This window comes from Melopsittacus undulatus, chromosome 1 (genome assembly GCF_012275295.1).
Source record: "Melopsittacus undulatus isolate bMelUnd1 chromosome 1, bMelUnd1.mat.Z, whole genome shotgun sequence".
NCBI lineage: Eukaryota > Metazoa > Chordata > Aves > Psittaciformes > Psittaculidae > Melopsittacus > Melopsittacus undulatus.
Window position 1 is genome coordinate 150,989,040 of NC_047527.1, and position 6,669 is coordinate 150,995,708.

The window sequence follows — 6,669 nt, forward strand, 5'->3', positions numbered from 1 at the left end:
TTAGTTTTGTTAGCTGTGCCATGTTTAATCTTACAAATGAAGAGGAATTGACAACAAAAAGCAAACATCTGCTCCTTCAGTTTGTCTGTATAATTACCTTTACCAGTCATGTCCAAAGTAACTCTCTTGCAAAACTTGGGAGTAGCTGAATTGTTAATGGTATAGACTATGTTACAGACCAGTGTTTTGTTGCTGGCTCTCAGAAACTCTTTCACCACAACATGCTGTTTAGGTCAGGGAAACACCATCTAAATGTGATAGGGCTGCACATCTTGGAGTTTGCTTATCTGAGCTTTTGCAATACTTGTTGGGGTTGGTTTTCTGTCTAAATTCAGCCTGGTTGAGTAGTTTTAAACTTGCTTGGGGTTTTCTGTCAAGTACCTTGAGCAGATTTGGTCTTAGATTAATACAGCTTCAGGTGCTTAAAGGGTGCTTAGTTACAAGGTATTAGTACATTATTCTGTTTAATACTGATGTGGTCAGAGAAATGAAAACCTCTTCTTTTACGTGACCAATTTGTATCAGAGGCCCAAGAACCTAAATATATCAAAACCACCTCGAGTACTTCACAGTCTTCATGAACAGCCACAATCCAGGTTTCAGCACCTGGCTGTAACTGAGTTCCCAAATTGTCTCCTCTCTGCTTTCAGCTTTTAATTTCACAAATTGATTCTGAAAGCAAAATGGTTTTTTTGGGGGGAAATGTAACAAAAATAATAACTTGCCTTTATATTTCAGAGAGATGAATTAGGTACGTAACAAAGGGGGAGGAAATCTGATGGGTATTTGCTAGGGAATTCTGAAGTAAAAAGGATGGCTTGTCTTTGTCCAGGTTCATGTGAGAACCTGGTTTAGCTGATGGAAGAAGAAATGGCAGCAGAAAACAGCTGAGATGTTTAATACTGATTTGGATAACTTACAACTGTCATGTACCTAAAGTTTGGCTTCTAAAGCGCCATGTGTAGTTCTACCGTGTTCTGTTTGAAGTGAAACTGAGCAGGAGGAAAGAGATACTTACTCTTTTTAAATAAGGGAGATTGGAAATTATGCAAATAGAACAGGAGGTAAGAGAGGGATTGGGAAGGGGTCTTTCCTAAAGGACAGTGTTAGATGCATAGCCTGAGGCAGGGAGTGGTTGGGTAAGTGGTAAATGGTTGGGTAGAAGTGCTGCTTTCACAAGTGACAGATACATCTGACCTGAAATGAGGCAACGTGGAGTTCAGTACTTAAGGAAGCCATCCCATTTTCTCTTTTCCCTTAAAGAAAAGGATTGGGAATACATGTCCAGAGAGAAGGTAGAGTTTTGCATTGGTCCAAAGCTGTCTTAACAGGTTGCCTGTGGAGAGAACAGAGAAAGGACAAATTCCAAGGTAGCTCAGCAATCTTATTAGGAAAAAACTTGTTTCATATTTAAGAAAACTTTCTTGCTTCTGCATGATAAAAAGCTGAGATGCTGATTCAAACTGCTGTGAAGTCATTTCCCTTTATTGTGAGGCATCTTCTAATGGTACGTATACCATGGGCTTACGTTCAGTATCTTAGAATGTATGCTGGCACAGCAAGGCTGATGAAGTTCAGGGGTTGCTATGCCAGAATACAACTATTGGAAATACTAACAGTGTTAATGAATCACCAAGAACAAGGAGTTCAGCTGGAATACCAGAATGGAAAAGATTGTCTAAAACTACTGCATGCGCTGAGGAGCAGCCCATTTTGTAGCAAGAGCATGGACCCTGGAGAGTGAGATTTGACCTTGGTTTTCCACTGAGCTGCTTTGTTAACTTCAAGCAGTTTAGGTTCCCTTTGCCTCAGTTTCCCCAGCTGTACTAAAAAAGCCTAACCACCTATATCACAGGAGTGTTGTGAGGCCAAAGCTGTTCCTTGTCAAGGGCTGGGACTGCTGGAAGGTGCTGCAAAGGACTAAAAACCTGCATTAGAGGATTTTGATACTATCTTTCATTACAGTATTTTAATACTACATTGGGAAAGGCTTATTTCTACAGAATGTAAAATACATTCTATTTAAGCATTATGTAAGTACACTTATTTTAGTGTGTATGGGTAAGGAAAAGGTTCAGGCTGAGCACTCCATCTAACTGGTATTTCATCTCTTAATTCTCTGTGCAGCACAAATGGTATATTAATATAGGACTTTTGGGGTTTTATGTGGAATACATAAAATCAATTTTGCTCTATCTTGTAAACCCCATGTCTGAAATAAAATCCTGCTCACAGTGGATAGCCATCTCTTATAATATGGCCGTTTTAAAGTTGATTCCAATCCTGTGGACTAGAAATGTTCACTGTTGGAAGTATGTATTTGTGTCAGGGTACTAAGTGATGTTTTGTGATAGGAAAGTAGTTTTCTTTCACTGTAAACACGTACTTGTCCTCTATCCTTTCCCATATTGAAATAGCATGCAGGTACAATGCAGATAGGGGAGAGAGAGTAATCTTAACTTTGAAACTTTAAAGTCTGGTATTGAGGCAGGCTGTAGATGAGGAAATAAAACAAAAGGACACAGTTGCCCATGGGGAAGCCTCTCTCAAAGGGATAAAGAAATGCTCAGAAGGTAGAGCTGAGAGGGGCAGGCACAAGAGAAAGGTGTATGGATACAGAGGTGATGTTTACCTTATCCACTTACCTCCTGTTTATCAGTTAACTGCAGCTGAAGGAACATGAAGAAATGATTGTTAGGAATACTACAGGCCCTTGTTTGCTGTAATGCTGAGATCAAGGCTCATTGCTCAGCTTTTACAGTGGGCCTCCACTGGAGAAACAGAGAACATGATGGTGGCATGCATGCAGATGGACTGCAGCTCTGGTGGGGACTGGCCAGAGGTGAGGCCTGGCAGCTGTTTTCCTGATGTTTTTCTCACTGCAGCACCTGTAAGACAGTTGTTCCTCTGCATCAGCCATGACCATGCTCTGTCAGAAATGATTACTGCTAAATTTCAACACATTACTGCAGTTGCTTCAGAGGAAACAAAGTAGCTGAATTACAAGCATTAAAGAATAACACAGGGAGCTTTTTGGAGTACTTAGTGATGAGGATGAGGTCAAGAGTTGTAGGTGGCTTAAAATGACTGAGATAAATATCCTGCTGTATGGTGGGGAAGAAAATTGCTTTAAAGATGTAGATCATCTATCCTTTTCCCCTTTTATTAAACAAATGACTTTGGTCTTGATGTCTTTCAGCTACAAAGAGCTGCTTCTGCCATTCTCTTACCACTTTCCTCCCTGTACTTTGCTAATCTGTCACTTTTAAAGATGCTGATGAAAGAGCAAATACTCATTGAGGCTCTCTTTAAGAGAAATACATGCTGTAATGTTTTTCCATATTATTGTGTCTTTAATACAGCCTAACACCTTACTCGCTTTCTTGACTGCAACTACACATTGAGCAGATGTCTTCATCAAGCTGTCCATGGTGATGCCTAGATCGTCCCTTTGAAAGATCACAACTAACTCAGAATCCACCAGAGCATGTATGAGCGGTTTAAAGCCTTTCCAGTGTTCACTGCCTTGGGTTTCTTTCCTCTCACCCCTGATTTGCCAGGTTTATAGAGGGATTTAGCATCCCCTGGCACTCACCCCCCTCCCCAGTGCTGCCAAACCTAACAACTTTCTATAGGCATTGATTCTTGCCATCTGATGTACTTCAGTCTTTAGTTTCATGTGTATAACCTACTATCCCTACCAGTTGTTAGCGCATGGCACACTCTCACCAGCTTTTACTTAATCTGACCTTTTCTGTTCTGTTTCTTGTCTCATGTATTGAGTTTTCATCCTAGCTCAGTTATAGCATTGTACTAACCAAGTTAAAACTGATTTATTTCAAGTCATTTGCCTCCAGAAAACTGTTAAAATGTCATCACAAGCTTCCTATATTTCCATTAAAACAAATCGCTTACCCTGTACCTCTTTCAGAGTATGTACAACCACAAAAAATGATTTAAACTGTAAGAACAGGCTGATAAAAGAACAAATATATTGAGAAACAGTAAAAACAGTCTGAGTTTGATCTCCCAGAGCTTAGCTTCATTGGTTTCAGTTGAGTTATTTGTGTCACATGAACCCAGTTTCATTAAAACTTGATTTGAGACCTGCTCACTTGAAGTCTAGATACAGCAACTGGAAAGGAACGCAACGAACAAGTCCAATAGCAAACTTGCTTTAAGTTCCTGGGTTATTCTGCTCCATGTTTGTGGCAGAGATGAAGCAGATATATTACTGAGTCTCTGAACAGCAACCAGCTGGGCTCAGCCACACTTAGCTGAACATACCTGTTGTAGTATTTAACTGGGCTTTGAAATCAGATTACAGGAGTTGAGATGGAGATGAGTGCAACACTGGATGACAGGCTTAGCCTTTGTGGTTTGTTTCATCTCTTCACATTCTCATCTTGTACTTTAAAGATGGTACAGCTGTAAAGAAGGTTAAGTTGTTAAGTGCTGACTGCATTTACCAGCAATGCTGTATTTATAAATACAAAGGGGATGTCACGAGGGAAGACTCAAGCCTGTTGGAATGCATAGCCTGCCACTTGAGGGCTGCACTGTCTCAATACCAGAATACAGCATCATATACAACAGCTGCTGTCCAGTTCTAATAAAGATGGGTAGTATGAAGAACATACCTTGGATTTTTCATCCAAATAGTGTCTGGTGTTCTGTTCCACCACTACCAGTATTCTGTTAAAAGCAATTGTGGCTGCTGGCATTTATAAAGCTGGCAAATTGGAGCTGAGGTGTGTATTAATGCTGAGGGGATGATGGGGAACAGAGCAGATCAGGAATAACTGAAAGCTGTTAGTGTAGTACTTCATGTGTGTGGGATGGTGTATGAAAGACTCCTCTCTGCTGCTACACTCACCAAAGCCATGTCTTGCCACTGTAAATCCTCACTGTGTTGTCTACTAACCACCCCGTGACCTTCAGGACTGACTTTAATCTGGGAATCTGGTAGAAGGCAAACTGGCTTTGTGAACTGGCGTGACTGTGCTCTAGACAATTGGCTCTGCTGATGTTTTTGGTTGGTTTGGGTTCTTTCTACAACTCAAAGCCCAGCAAAAATCTCCTGATTTGACCTTTATCCACTGCAGAGCATTCCCTCATTTTGTCCATCTGTGTTCTTACCATGCCAAAGATTTCTAGTCAGGTGCCTGAATGATTCACCACTGTAGAAATCCACCATTTAGGAAGCTCTATAAGCAAAAACTTGAGTCTTGATCATGCTGTATTTCTTAAGTCTGGGCTCCCAGCATCAAAACACAGCTCCATTGTTGCAAAACTGCTTAGCAAATACATGTGATCTCCATGGGGAATTTAAACCTAGACCCTGGAAGGCTACACAGGAGCCTAATTCCCATTGAAAGAGCAAAATGAAGGCAGGAAGCACTGGTCACAGTACAGCACAGTTCAACTATGAGAAGGAGCAGGGTTGCATGACTGGTAACATGCTAGCTCAAACAAAACTGGCTTACCTGGACAGCAGGGTCTGGCCTAAAGCCTTTATTTTTTTAATGAAGAGATGACTGGAGAATAGCCTTTGTAAGTGAGAAAACAGGAAACTGAATCTGCTTTCAGCAGTGTATCAGAATGTCTCACCACCAGACTGAACCTGAAGAAAGGAACATAAAGCCATTTGAGTGCTTACTGTAGTGCAGAAGAATGAATGATACCATCAGGTTGGGGAAAGGGGTGGCTGGGTGCCCCCTGAGCACAGCAGGAACTGCTTGAGCCAAAGTTGAATACAATATGATCTGAGAATCCCTGTGTGGCCCCCACAGTTAACACAGGAACCTAATGGTGCCTGTATGTTTATATATATAGTTTAGAGTTATAATTTAAGTTCCAAACCTGAACTCCATTGTTTGCCTGGTTTACCTCGCATGGCTTCTGCAGATGACAGCTTCAAACTGTGCAGTGCACACACCCCTTGTTGCCCTTTCTGTCCCACGTTAGAGGAATGGTATCAAACTCTGTAAAGCACTTTTGTGATGTTTCCTGTGGAGAAAGCTGAAGAAAATAAATTGATTTTAACTGCACCAACTGAATTCATACCTCCAGTTTGTCTCGCTCTTGTGTTCACCCCTCTCTTCAGTGACAGAGCAGTCAGTGTGGGGACAGCAGCATGCTGGTTCCAGGCTCGGTGCAGAAGAGGGACTGGCACACACGTGCATAGGCTGAGCAGATGCCTGGAGAACAGGTAATACTCAGATCCCATGTTACTGGTTCCACTGGAGCTTGGAATGTGTCTGATGTCAGCTGCTCCCCTTCTGCTTTGCCCTCAGGATTCAGTGTGGCTGTGTGGCTCCAAGACTTCTTTAAAGCTTAGCTAAGTGGGTCAGGGAGTGGTTTCTTAGCTGTAGAGTGAGAATAGCAGCATGACCCTTCCACAGCAGCTTCTTCCAAGGACTGGGAAGAAGAAAGTACAGCAAAATCACAGGACTCTCATGTCTCACCTGCCAATATCCACGCCTATTTACAATACCTGTCAACCAAAGCAGCATTTTGGGGATAGAACAGAGAATTGCCAGGGAAATACAAAGTTAACTCAAAATGCAATTTAAGGCATTAAAAGCAGCATTACTTTTAGTATGTGGATTTGGAGCAAATTGGAGATCTTTGTTGGGCACCCACAAAGAGCAAAAAGCATTCAAGCTG

The 6,669-nt window shown here is 41.6% G+C and overlaps 1 long non-coding RNA gene across 2 annotated transcripts; it reads right to left on the reverse strand.

Moving 5' to 3' along the window:
- Nucleotides 1-1,222: 1,222 nt before the first annotated feature.
- LOC115947092 (uncharacterized) lies at nt 1,223-6,530 on the reverse strand. Of its 2 annotated transcripts, none has more exons than XR_004549903.1 (4): nt 6,067-6,530; nt 5,487-5,623; nt 4,288-4,428; nt 1,223-1,336 (listed from the first exon to the last, which is right to left on the reverse strand). It is a non-coding gene; the product is annotated as an uncharacterized lncRNA (long non-coding RNA). The 2 variants fall into 2 exon arrangements; XR_004549904.1 differs by lacking the exon at nt 6,067-6,530 and adding an exon at nt 5,890-6,059.
- Nucleotides 6,531-6,669: the final 139 nt, after the last annotated feature.